We start from the raw sequence: 13,877 nt of genomic DNA, 5'->3' as shown, positions 1-13,877 counted from the left end.
TGATCTCCAGGGTTCATCCAGCCTCAACCTCCACCTTTTGACTTGATCTCCAGAGTTCACCCAGCCTCCCCTTCTTTTACTTGGTGCTCAGTGGCACCCACACAGCCTCCGTCCACTCTCTAACCTGCCCCAACCCCCAGCGACTGCCTGGTTTCCACTCTCTGGTCCACTCTCCATTCCTAAAGCTCCTGTATTTGACTCAGAAATCCCCCCTCCTTCCTGCCTGTGGCCTGACTCCTTTCCCCAGATGCCTATGCGCTGTAACTAGAAGCCCCACCCCCACCCCAGGAATTGACAGCTGAGCCCTTGAGCTCTCCCCTCTCTGCTGGTCAAGCCTCACCACAGCAGAGACACACTCCACCCAAGAGAGCCAGAGCTCCTCTACCCCTGCAAAGCGTCTCCCTCTATGGGTCCACTGACCCACTTTCCCCCACTGTCCTTCCAGGTGGTAGTGTGGTGAACCAGGAGGAGAGAAGTAGCAGAGGCCCACAGTGTCTGGAACCCCAGCCCCATTCCTGGTCCCACTGGTCTCTTAGGGCCTCAGCTTCTCTACAAAGCTCAGCCTTCCTCCCGCCTCCTGCAACAAGCCCCTGTGAAGAAGCAATATGCTATAGATGGAAGGCATGGAAGAAAAAAAAAATGTCTGAACATGCATGTGGCCATGTGTAAGGACTGCTACCCCATCCTCCCTCTGCCATTGCTATCGCCACTACCATCAACATTGTTGTCACAATCACCACCACCACCACCATCATCACCGTCACCACCTCCACTATCACCACCAGCAACTTCACTACCTTTATCACCGTCACCACCATCGTCATCACCACCACCACCTTTATCACATCACCATGACCAACACAGCAGCAGCACCATCACTATCAGCACCATCCCCATTATCAACATCACCGCTGTCACCATCATCACCATCAGGCAACGATCAAAGGCCCTGGGTCAATCCCACAATTCATGAATATTTTCCTTCTTGGAGGAAGAGATTAGGACCCAAAGGCGTTCAGCAGTGCCCAGTGTCACCCAGCTGACACAGGGCATCAGTGGAAGAGATGAGTCCCAGCTCAAGTCTGCCCAAGTCCAAAAACCAAAATATTGCAGCAACAACTTAGTGGGTGCCCTAAAAACAGGGTTCCCCTCCAGATGGACCTCAGAGGCAGTGAAGACAGAACAGTGAAGGCAACTGGTCCAGACAAGACCCTCAGTCTCCCAACACAGTAGGAAGCCTACTTTTGGGTTATCCAGCCAGCACCAAGAGTTCTCCAGCCCTAGTAGATACCTGAGGCCTGGCCTGGCCAGCCAGAGGAGGGTTGCATTTTTACCAAGTAATCTTTTTGTTCTTCAGTCAACAGCCACAAAGCAGGCAATGTACTGCTCAAAATGCAATAAAAATCATTCAGAGGGTATGATGAGAGTTCGAGAATCTCAGAATCATGGGGTCTTGCTCTCATTAGAACCAGAGATGTCCACAGTACTGTAATGGAATGAGCACCTTCAGTGTGGTGGTTGGGGGCATGGAGCTCAGAATTATAACCTTTGTGCCAGCTCTGACCCCAGCCCACCTTGGCACCTGACAACCTGGTGGTGCTTGCTCCTGCCTACAACATGAGAAGATTGCTCTGCGGCAGAGCTGCTACTGGGGTGAGCTGGGGTGACCCCCACCAGGCACAGGGCTCATGCACTGTGAGATCCCAGGCAGCTCTCCTGTGGTCCATAGCAGCATCAGCCACAGATTTCTACAGTCCTGGGAGTCTAGGGTCCTGGAAACCGTACATGATTTCATAGGTTTTCATGGTCTCCAGAGCTTCACAGAGGGGCACTCTGGAAACCAACAGAACTTAAAATGACCCAACCCACTACCACACACACACAGCACAGGCACACATGTTCATTGTTACAGTCAAGACACACTTCCATGTGGATGCACAATACCCACTGGCACATCACATGTATAACATATATTCACACACAGATCAACTATACAACATACAAACACACAATGGTGTATATATAACATACAGACATATCCACACACAACCACAGACATAGATAGTATATAACACAGAGAGATGCATACAAGCATCCCATAAAATGCAGATAAATCACACAGTCACGCATGTACGTAAGATACAAATATATTCATTATGTCGACCACAGACACACACAACATATACATAGAATCATAGATATACAGACCATACGATCATGCAAGCCAATAAACCACACACTCAGAGACACATGCTCACATACACACAGAGAGACATCACAGGCACCCTAGGTGTGGTGGCACATGTCTTTAATCCCAGCACTTGGGACGCAGAGGCAGACAGAGCTCTTAGTTTGAAGCCAGGCTGGGGTGCAAAGAAAGTTCTAGGACAGCCAGGGCTACACAGAGAAACCCTGTCTCAAAAAAACAGGGGGATGAGGAAGCAGAGGAAAGAAATCACAGACACGTGCATACACGCTTTCTACTTCACACAACTACACAGTTCTCATGCATACAAACCAGGGCAAAGCTTGATTTGGGGGCCACTGAGAAATCTACTGAGGCTTTGGGAAAACTGCCTCCCAGAATCTTACAGGCATCCTCGCAGAGCCCCTAGAATCCTGTCTGCTCCCTCTTCTGCATGACAGCCCTGCTGACGCATGATGACAGCCCGCCCACCCCCGGGCCTCGTCTGCCCCGGGCCTCTCATCACCAGCTCCCTCAACCATTCCTCAAATGACAATTTCCAAATCGCCTGCCTTCCAGAACCCCCTGTTAGTCTTCCTTGAGCCTACCCAACATCCTCTGCAGGGACAGGGCTGGATTCCCACTGAGGTAGCAGGTCGCCTGCCTGATGCTGTAGGTGAGGCCTCTCTAAGGCAGACTGGAGCTCTAGAGCCCAAACACAACCCAGACGTCAGCACCTACGCTTCATGTGGTCACTGCCCCCCTCAGGTCTTCTTCGGAGTTGCTGTGCGGTTGCTCAGATGGGTAAGGCTTACCTTTGACCTCCAGTTGCATGAACTCACACCAAAGTCGCCCTGGTCTGGCTAGCTGAGCCTGCACATCCTAAACTCCTCCATCACTAAAACCGACAGACAGCCTTCCCAGCCTCACAGTGCACTCAGAGAATTGGCTCAGCCACCCCTCCTGGGACATCTAACAAGTGTCACAGTCGACATCGTTTGTGGGCACTTACGGCATGCCAGGCACCTGATCACAATCCAGAGAAGCAAGTCTATTTGTTCTCTCCTAGAGGGAGGAAACTGAGGCATGTAAAGAGGAACGGTTTCTTTCAAGGTCGGGAGGATCTGGGAGGCCCAACTGCAGGTTATGAGTTAGCAAGTTGGCCAGGTCCCCCTCCCCCACCCCCTGCAGGGGTACCTGACCCCAGACATCATCATGTTTGTTTACAGTGGTCCTTGGCCCTATGCTGAGTATGAGCAAGTGAGGTTATGCCTGAATCTGAATCTCCATGGGGCATTTGAACATCTCCCACCAGGTGCCTTTGCTGGTAGATTCACTCCCTTTGGAATAATTAGGGCTTAGGGTCTCACTTGAACTAACAACCCCAGGTGGAGATGGTCGCTGATGGGAGTGAGGTGGGTCCCACGGAAAAGGACACTGGCCCAGGAATCCTAGAGCCCAGGCCGAACCCAGCACCCTTCCCCACAGCCCTTTTCATTTCCACCTGTGAAAAAAAACGAGGAGGATGCTGCCTCTCTCCCTCTCAAAGCAGATAACAAATGGAGAGAGATTTGGGAAGTACTTTAATGAAAGGAAAACAGCTTCCCCCTCCAAGGCCCCATGCTAGGTACTGTAGAGGTACTTCTAAGTCTCGCAGAAGAAATCCTTTAAGGTGGAAGCATTATCCCAATTACAACAAGCTGAGCTCCGCATGCTGAGTGGCCTGCCCCTCCCAGCCCCCAATCAAGGACCTGCTTATGCCTTTCCCGGCTGGGATAAAAGCTTGGATGGGGAGGGGCTCAGGCCTTAACCCAGCCCTTGCTGCTCAGTAGGTCAGGGTGCACAGCAGGGGAGGTGGGACAAGAGCCTGATGTCCATCTCAGGATGCATCATTAGCCAAGGCCAGCAGAAGGGGACAGGGACCCTGAACATAAAGGTCTCTTCTGATCCCAACCCTGAAGAAACACTGACTCCGGGGCCCCTCTACTCTCAAGTGCATACCTCTCCTCCCTCTCTCGGAGTGTCCAATGACCACGTGTCCAGCACCCCCACGAGTCATCCAGAGCCCGATTCTCACACCCAGAGCTCAGGAGGATATGGAGATTTGCAGCTCTGTCTCCATAATGACCTCAGCAAAGAAACCAGACCCTCCCTAAGGCATAGAAGTCCCAAGAAGGCCCATTTTAGCTTGTTCCTTTCTCTTGCCTCTGGGTTCTATTGATCAGAATGAGGCCTGGCACTCAGTAGGTGCTTTACTAAATCAGAAACCCAGGTTTATTTTCTTCTCTGGCCGGCAGCTTAGGATGAGGAAGACTTGCCCGGCATCTCTCAGATTTCAAAACCCACAGGCCTGTAGACCGGGGATTCCCAGATGTTCACACAGGAGAGTGCGCCCACACAGCTGTGTAGTCAACAGCCACAGTCCAGACCTAACACTCAGGAGGACACCAGGGTGAACGGAGGGCACTACACAAGGCACACTCTGTGAACATGTGGGTAGAGAGAGGGAGGGAAGAGATAAAGTGGGAAAAAGAGAGAGGGAGGAGGGGGGAGAAGGGATGGAGGAGCCAAAACCAAGGGTGGGAAATGGGCCCTGATCTTCCCCACCTCTAGACACCCCTCCCAACCCAGCATCCACTCTTTGCAGGCCATTTTGAAGCATCCTAAATGCAGCGCCAGGGAATCGGAGAACAAGACGAGGATGAGAGACAGTGAAACCACACCAGCCTTTGTCATGACCTCAGAAAGAGAGCCCTAATGTGCTGGGGGTGGCCTCTGTGGGGGGAGGGCACAGCCCAGAGTCTGTCCTGGGAGCTGCACTTGGGGTATGGTATGAACGGTAGGGACAGAGAGGGAGATGTGGCCAGACTGTGTTCTGGGCAGGTCTTTTGAGTTCAGAAGGACTTAGAGGCTTCAGGGCACCGCTTGCAGTAGCTGCTCCCCAGGATGGGTGAATGACAGACAAGTCCTCCATGGTGAAGAGCCTACTAGGGTGGAGGAATGAGCGGGAGGTTCCTACAGCAAAACCCCACCCACTTGCCCAAGGTCAAGGGGAGTCAACCTGCGGGGATGAAGACATCCCGGCGCCCTCTGGCGGGCTTAGAAGATACCCTCTCTGGCCCAGTCTTGCAGAAGTGGAGGAGCCAGGCAAGGAGGTTAGACAGGAACTCAGGTGAGAAGAGTGGAGAACTTCAGTCAAGGAAGAGGGGCCTCCAAACAGGCTTTCAGCCCCTCCCCCAAGCTGTTCCAGCTGCCCGAGGAGCCTCCTGCTCCCAGGCACCGCTCTGAGCAGCCTTAGTGACTTCCCCAGGCCTTCGAGGGTATGGAAGGTTCTCCAGTTCCATGCCAGGCCAGTGCCGTGTCCCCAGGATATTCCCTTCTTGTCTCTCCATCCACCCCTAATCTGCTGCCCCAAGCCTGGTTCTAGCTCATATCTCCCTGCCCCATCCTGAAATCTCACCCACTGATGCCTCTTGCCTGGGAATCACCATTGCCCAGCCACAGGACTTGGAGCCCAAACAGAAAGTTTGTCCTGAGGGGTGGACAAGAGTTTTGAATGAGTCTTTAATGCTGAGATGTTGATTCGAGAAGTGATTCCAGTTTTGTGAGTAAGGACCAGAAGACAGGCCTGAGCCCCCTTAGCAAACCTTTCCCCAGCCTGTCCCCAGGACCCTTGTCTGTTTGAGTCTGCAGGCAGTGGCAGAATCTGCAGGGACGAATCTCCCACACAATGAGGAAAGGACTGTTCCGGCCAGCCTGAGCCCTCCAGTCTAGGACACCAGTCACATGCTAAAGCAGACCCTGTCACACTACGCAGACACAGAGAGTCTCTCTCTCTCTCTCTCTCTCTCTCTCTCTCTCTCTCTCTCTCTCTCTCTCTCTCTCTCTCTGCCTCTCTCCCTTTTTCTGTAACACACACACACACACATGCACTCACACCTACACAAATGCATACAACTCAAAACCAAGACTCCACAGGCCAGAATACGTTCAGGGGTCTCTCCTTTGGACCCCAATCTCATCGGAAACCTAAGATCCTGCCGAGAAAGGACACAGCCCCGGGAGGGCTGGCCACGGTCTCCGCTGGGCCTATTCTGTGCCCCCTCCCCCAGGCATATGACCTCCCGGAAAAGAGACCTACCCACCCCCTGCTAAGCCCTTTTGCCCCTTCACTCCACACACACCATCCAACAGACAATTAAATCCAAATCACCACAAACACTCATTATATAACCTTCTCCCTGGCAGCTGAGGACTCCTCTTGGCCCCTTGGACCGCCCGCTCCAACCCGACCTGGCTTCATGCAGCGCGACCGGGTGGGCGCATAGGGTTACTGGCCAAGGAAGGGCCCTCCACCACCCGGCCTGGAGGAAAGTTAAACCCTGCCTGGGGTTCTCGCACTCAATCCCGCCGCGGTTCTCCCGTCTCTAGCTAACGCTCCCAGCTCAGCCCTGCCGGACACTAGCACTAGCTCTAATCCAGCTGGTCGCAGAGCCGCAGCAGAGGGACAGCAGGACGGACAGACGGACAGACCGCCCGGGCCCCCGCCAGCAGCCTGACTTGTTGAATAAATTTCTGCAGCGCTGGTTGAGCCGGCTTTGGGCTTCAGTATTGGCACCAAGAGAACTTTCGTGGCCTTGGAGAGGGGCCCCGGTCAAAGTTCCCTGTCCTTCCTCCCAACGCAGGGCCCCCACCCCACCCCCAAGCAAGAGATGTGGCGCCCACCTGATGGGCACGCGCTGGAGGGTGAGGGGGATCAGTCCCCAGAAATAATAAATAAATAAACAAAAACGCCTCTATAAAGAAAGAGCCCGACGCGCCAAGAAGCCGATCGGGGGGCTGAGCCTCTCCTTCCCCCTCCACCGCCACTGCTTCTCCTACCTTGGCATGGACGTGGCCGGGCAGCGGGGTCGTCCCGGGCAGAGATGCGGGGGTGACGCGTGTCCTCGAAGCCGGCGTGGAAAGGGACCCCGCGCCCCGCCGGCCCCACGCCTCGGATTCCGGGATCAGCTGCGCCCCCGGGGCGAGGGGGGCGGCGCACGCAGGGTGGCGGGCCCGGGGGCGCGGGCCATGGCGGGCGGGTCGCCGCGGCTCGGGGCGGGTGGCGCGGACGAGCGGCGGACCGCGCGGAGTTGGAGCGCGCGGCGGGCGGCGGGCGGCGGGCGCGCGGCGCTCCGGGCCGGGGGCGGGGGCGCGGGGCCGCGGCAGGGCAAGTGAGGGGCGGCAGGCGCGGCGGGGCGCGGGGTCGGGCCGCCCGGGTCCCCGGCTTCGGCGCCACTGGCGCCCCCGGCCCGGACTCGAGGTGCAAAGGGGCTGCGCGCGACGGGGGCTGCGGAGGAGCCGGAGCGCCAGGCGGTGCGGGGACGTGCGGCGGCGGCGAGATCGAGCCGCGCCGCGTGCGAGGAAAAGCCGTCCTTATACTGACACCAAATGTCTTCGGGGAAAGCTGCAGGCTCCGGGCGCTGGAGGGGGAGGCGTGCGGGCGACAGACTGAGTGACGGTGGCGCGACTGAGTCCCCTCCGGAGGGGCGGGAGCCCCCGGGTGTGCAGCCACCTCCTGACAATTTAGGGTCGCACGGCTGGGGAGGGTCCTGACCCTTTTGGCACTGGGCTTCGTCCATCATGCGTAAAAACGGGAGACCCTTTGAATGAGCAGCCCAGGTGCCAAATACTTGCTGGTCTTGTTACATACAGTTTGGATTCTCACTGGGCTTCCTGTGTGGGTGCTTGCTCTACTGCCCAGTGAGGGGGTCACCAGCGTAATGGTGGAACCGGTCTTCAAAGGTCGTTCAGAAACCCAAGTTCCCACAAAGCTTCCCATTCTGGTCCCACTTCTTCTTGCCCTTCAAGATGGACTCAAAGACCACCAGCAGAGCAGTGGCTGGTGCATGCCTGTAATCCCAGAAAAGGCAGGCAGATCTCCAAAGTCGAGCTCATCCTTAGTCCATAAAGCCAGTTCCAGGCCTACGCAATGAGAACCCAATCTCAAAACGAAAGAAAGAAAGAAAGAAAGAAAGAAAGAAAGAAAGAAAGAAAGAAAGAAAGAAAGAAAGAAAGAAAGGAAGGAAGGAAGGAAGGAAGGAAGGAAGGAAGGAAGGAAGGAAGAAAGAAAGAAGGAAGGAAAGAAAGAAAGACCCCTACCTCCTTTTAAAAGGCTTCTGAGTGACCTACATGCCCCGCTCCCACCCACGAGGTGGCAGATAGCCACCTTTATTCAGCTGCAAGGTCAGTCTTCAATCTCACCCCTGGGCAGCTGAGAGACCATGAAATGGGCGCCCATCTCCCTCGCTTTCTGCAGCACCAACTTCTCAATCCCAACCCTCTTACCAGGTGGCCCTCTCCTCTCCCCCTCGTGGGTTATGGACTCCAGGAAGGAGTGTGCAGGATTATGATCCCTTTTCATTGGTTCGTGAGTGTATATAGGTAGATTATAGGCATCAAGATCCTACCAAATGCCAATCAGACGCTTATTTTCCCTGGGACCCTGGGACAGGGCACCTCATTTTTGCTGTCAACAAACCTTGAGGCCAGGGATGAGCCTTAAACCAGGGGTCACTCTGCTGGAAGGCAGCTGCCCCGAGTATGAAGTGGGTGCTCCCCAGTCCGGACCCACTGTCTGTCTGTCTTGGCTTTCTGCTGCTGGGATGGTGGGATGCAGCCCAGACCAGCAGCAGCTCTGGGAGGAAAGGGTTTAAACACCCATCGTGGAGGAAGCTGAAGGCAGGAACTGAAGCAGAGGCCACCCAAGGGTTATCATTAATCAAGAAATACCCCACAGCCATATCCACGGGCCAATCTAAGGAAGCAGCTCCTCAACTGAGCTCCCCTCCTTCTAGGTGACTCTAGTTTGTGTCAAGTTGACAAAAACTGGCCTGGAGAGATGGCTCAGCGGTTAAGGGCACCGACTGCTCTTCTAGAAGGTCCAGATTTCAATTCCCAGCAACCACGTGGTGGCTCACAACCATCTGTAAATGGGGTCCGATGCCCTCTTGTGGTGTGTCTGAAGAGAGTAACAGTGAACTCACATACATGAAATAAATAATAAAATAAATCTTTTTTAAAAAAATAGTTGACAAGCTGGGCGGTGATGGCGCACACCTTTAATCCTAGCACTTGGGAGGCAGAGGCAGGCAGATTTCTGAGTTCGAGGCCAGCCTGATCTACAGAGTGAGTTCCAGGACAGCCAGGGCTACACAGAGAAACCCTGTCTTGAAAAAGAAAAAAAAAAAAAATAGTTGACAAAAACTTGCAAGATGGGCCGCCCTGCCCAGCCCTTCCAACTTCCATGGAGAATGTGTGGCAGGGTCTCTTCATGAGGCTGAGGCTCCAGGAAAAAAATACAGCGAATGCCCCAGGGACCAGTTGTTCTGGCAGAGGGGCCAGATGGAGGAGATGAGACAACTTTTTATTAAAAAGACTCCCAGGGAATGTCTGGTAAGTGTACATAAAGCTAAGAAACCCCCTGTAGTATGAACTGAACCAGCCAGCCAGAGGCCCCAGGCCGGACAGGAGGGCTTCAGATCACAGTGGATTCCAAGGATGGCTCGTCAGAGGTGAGACACATGGACAGGGTCGCAGAAGCCATGTAGGACTGAGTCAGAGATGGCTGGGGCAAGGGAAAGGGCAGACACAGAGGCAGGAGTAGGTGGTGAGGGCAGGTATGCCCAACCCTGGCCAGCCGGATGTACAGCTAAAAAGACTAAGGCATGGAGAATGACAGACTTCAGGGTGGGAAGATCATCCCGGCCATTCTCTCCTCACCACACTGGCTATATTCCCAAGGCTCTTCAGGACTTTGAGAACCTACCAAGTGGGAAGCTTGAAGGTCTAGGCCCTCAGCACAGTCCCTTGAAGGGACAGATACCCAGCCCTAGAATACACCCCCCAGGGTGGTACCTCTCTTCCTTCTAGGCAACTCCTTTGTTTCCCTTGGCATCTTTGATCTTCAATTCACCCAGCCCATCCTACCCCTGGACAGTGAGTGAGCCGGAGAATAATGGAGTATTCAAATAAAGGTCAGGGAAGGAAGGAGGAGTGAGAGGAACCATCAACTACAGCAGGCTGGGTGCGCAAGGCTGGGGCGGTTCCTCTCAGAGATCTCACTGGCTGCGAGCGGGCGGGAGCTTCATTTATTCATTATTGCTATTTATATTGTGCCTGGTATTTGCAGAAGGCTGCATCAGCCACACACACTCATTAGGCCCCACCATGCCCTGGGAACTGAGCCTGCCAAGTCCTACCAGGAGGTGGGTGAGGTAGATGGAGACCCGGAGTCCCCAACCTACCCACCTAACAGCCAGCAGGCTCCCCATTGCTTCTGCATAAGCTGGCTTCCAGGGACAAAGCCCATCTTTCTCAGTACTCTAGTGTCTCTGGACAGAGCACATGCACATGTGCACGTGCGCATGTGCACACACACACACACACACACACACACACGTCACCCTGTTAGAGAACTTTCTCTCAATTATAGTAACCAGAGAGGCAGGGCTGTCTATAGCTGGGGCTAGAAGAAGCTGGGTCAGAATTCTGACCCTAAAATCTAAAATTAGGATCTTTCTGGACTTAAAGATCATAAGAGCATATCCTCACTATCATGCTGATTCATGTCTCAGGTACTCATAGAGCATCTAATCTATCTGTCCCTAGCTCTGATGAGAGCCCCTGGCAAGGACTCACACTTTGAAGCCTTGCCAAAGTCTTAAAAAACCCTTGCTTCTAGTTTACAGGTCAGGGTCAGTTGCCACAGAGAGGCGAGGTATCTTGTTTGAGGTCATGTTTGGGACTCAAATTTGGAGCATCTGTGTTCTTAACTAGAATTCTGAATTTAAAATCCTCAAAAGCAGCAAGATGTCCCAGCAGGTAAAGGCACTTGCTGCCAATTCTGACAACCTGAGTTCGATCCCCAGGCCCCCATATGGCAGAAGGGAGAACCAACTCTCACAAGTTGTCCACACACATACTGTGACACGTACAATAAATAGACAAATAAAAATGGAATGGCACTTTATACAACTCAAAAACTCCCATAATCAAGGTTTCCTAGACTCCAAACCAAGAGTGAATTTGACAGCTAAAGAAGGGAGACAGCTGGCCCCAGGGGCACGGATGTGAAGATGGGCTGTCCTCACCAGCCCGGCTCAGTCCCTGTACCCCCAGTTATCCTCCAAAGAGAGATCTACCCTGACACAGGAGCTCTGGGTCCCACTAGCGAGCCCCTGGGAGCTGCTCATCACAGGAGGAACAAACAGGAAGAAACTCACATTGGAAATTGAACTCCAGCCTTCCCAAAGCTCCTACTGGGCTCTGGGCCTGAGCCAGGGTAGAGGGCACTTCATAGGGAAAAGCCTGGAATTGCTGACTACAGAAAACAAAGAGGAGATTTGGAGCAAGATACTGAGGAAGCGAGAGAGGGAGGGAGGGAGGGAGGGAGGGAGAGAAGGAGGGAGGGAGGGACGGAGGGAGGGAGGGAGGGCACTGGCTTCCCATATTGGATGAGCAGGCTGAACTGACTTCTCATGGAGATCACAGAGGCCCTAGGGGTCTAAAAATCCACTGTTTAGGGTACAGAAGGGAGAAAAGAGAAGAGACTATAGGATGAAGGAGGCAGTGTCATATGGAGGGGTGAGTCCAAAGAGAACCCCAAAGGGGCCCAGGGCTTCTAAGCTCCAGATGAGAGCCTTGAAACTATGTAGCTGCGGTATTGTCCCTTCCCACAAAGCCTCAAAAAGATAAAGGAGATATAGAAAGGCTTGTTTAGTGGGTCTTTCACCAAGTCTCCTCCAAGCTGACATGGCCAAGAACAGCTCTGGGTGAGCCAGTCAGTGCACGCCACCCCTAAATGAACCACCCAGTAGAAGCAAAGAGCCAGAGCCAGGGTGAGATGCAGCTGGCTCATTCAGCTAAGGAGTAAGGAATGGCCCCTTCTCCTTTGGCAGGTACTCACTTGCTTCATTAGCCCACTTAACCCCACACACACAGCCCAAGTCAAGGGGTTGGGAACTTCCACATATGACTGAGAGAACCAGAGCCCATCAAAATTAAGTGAATTGCCCAGGGTCATATTGCTAATGAGCAGCAAAAACTGGATTCTATGCCAGAGTGAGCAAGGGTGAGTGTGTGCAGGTATGGGGAGAGAGATCTGTCTCCTACTTTCCTCTGGATGTGAGATGGAAGGAGCAGAGGGCACGTGGGGACTGCTGTAAAGGACCTCAGGTCCTGCCAGGTGGGAAACACCTGACATTCAGCCAGAAGTGATAGGTGATGGCCTAGAAGCTCACTGGATGGGAACTAAAATGTCCAGTCTGGACATAACTGAAAGAGCTAGCTAGCTACCTGGCACCCAGCACCTGCCTCAAGAACAGGAAGGCAGGGAGAACAAGAAGACAGGGAAGGACTGTCAGACCAACAGTCATCCAAAACCACCAGAACCATCCCCCCCGAAACGACAGTTGGCGCCGTCCCCTTTTGCCTCACAGTATCCTAGGCTCCAGCATACAGTAGGCATTCAATATTTGCTGGGCATCTCTCTTTTTTCTTTTCAAGATAGTTTCATGTAGCTCAGGCTGGCCTCAAACTTGCTTTGTAGCTGAGAAAGACCTTGAACTTAAGGTCCTTCTACCTCAGCCAGCAGAGAGCTGGGTGGCAGTCATGGTTACCATATGTGGGGGCTTATACAGTCCTGGAGGAATGAACCCAGAGATTTGTGCACCTAACCAAGCACTTGATGAATGGAGCCACATTCCCAAGCCCTACTTTTTGCCTTCCTTGACTACAACCCTGTAGAAGTAATTTTCAGGCTTGTTGTTACTGATGAGGAAGTGGAGGTTGAAGGTGGGTAAGATGGCTCAGCTGATCCCTGAGTTCAATTATCATGGAAAGAGAACCAACTCCCACTGGTTCCAAACACACACACACACACACACACACACACACACACACACACACACACGTGCGAGCGCAATCAAAATGCCATTCAAGGACTGAAGAGATGGCTTAGCTGTTAAGAGCACTGACTGCTCTTCCAGAGGTCCTGAGTTCAATTCCCAGCAACCACATGATGGCTCGCAACCATCTGTAATGAGATCTGATGCCCTCTTCTGGTGTGTCTGAAGACAGCTACAGTGTACTCAATACCATTCCCAAAAAAATAAAATAAAATAAAAATCATGGAATAAAAAGAGGATGAAGTAGAGAGACATCATGTGACAAGCCAACTGGTCACTCAGTAGTTTCTTGAATTCCTTCCACTTACCAGGTACCAAGTACACAGAGATGCAGCCCAGCAGGGAGACAGCCATCTCCAAACAACTTGAATATACATTTGTAGAAGAGAGCTCAGAGCCCTAGAGGCGGGGTGGGGGGTGGGGGGTGGGGTGGGGGTCACAGCAGGCAGAACGACAGCCCGGTGGCCTTGGACAGGGCGGTTTGAGCAGAGGAAGGCCGTCCTCGCTAAGGCACCAGCAGCCTGAAGCCACAGGAGAGGACGGGGAGGGGCAGGATGGATGAAGCCTCAGGACCACCATGGTATGGAATGATGAAGGATCACCACAGAAGGATGGGGGCAGAGTAGCCCTCCCTTCTCTGTCCCTCTGCGTCTGTCTCCCAGGTTCCCGGGACTGTGTGTGTAAGTCTCACACACAGATGTGCGGCTCCTCTCTGTTTTCTCCATGGCTCCTGCTGCTTAAAGAAA

General features: G+C 53.5%; 1 protein-coding gene across 3 annotated transcripts in view; it reads right to left on the bottom strand.

Moving 5' to 3' along the window:
* Cacna1i (calcium voltage-gated channel subunit alpha1 I) overlaps positions 1-7,279 on the bottom strand; it is a 112,520-nt gene extending 105,241 nt beyond the window's left edge. For all 3 annotated transcript variants that reach the window (XM_031349760.1, XM_031349769.1, XM_031349776.1), the window contains exon 1: positions 7,067-7,279. The gene's annotated coding sequence lies outside the window, so the exon portion shown is untranslated. The remainder of the gene's footprint in view (positions 1-7,066) is intronic.
* Positions 7,280-13,877: the final 6,598 nt, after the last annotated feature.

Source organism: Mastomys coucha, unplaced genomic scaffold (assembly GCF_008632895.1).
Source record: "Mastomys coucha isolate ucsf_1 unplaced genomic scaffold, UCSF_Mcou_1 pScaffold11, whole genome shotgun sequence".
Classification (NCBI taxonomy): Eukaryota; Metazoa; Chordata; class Mammalia; order Rodentia; family Muridae; genus Mastomys; species Mastomys coucha.
Note: the sequence above shows the minus strand (reverse complement) of the source record. Positions and strands in the feature narration are given on the sequence as shown.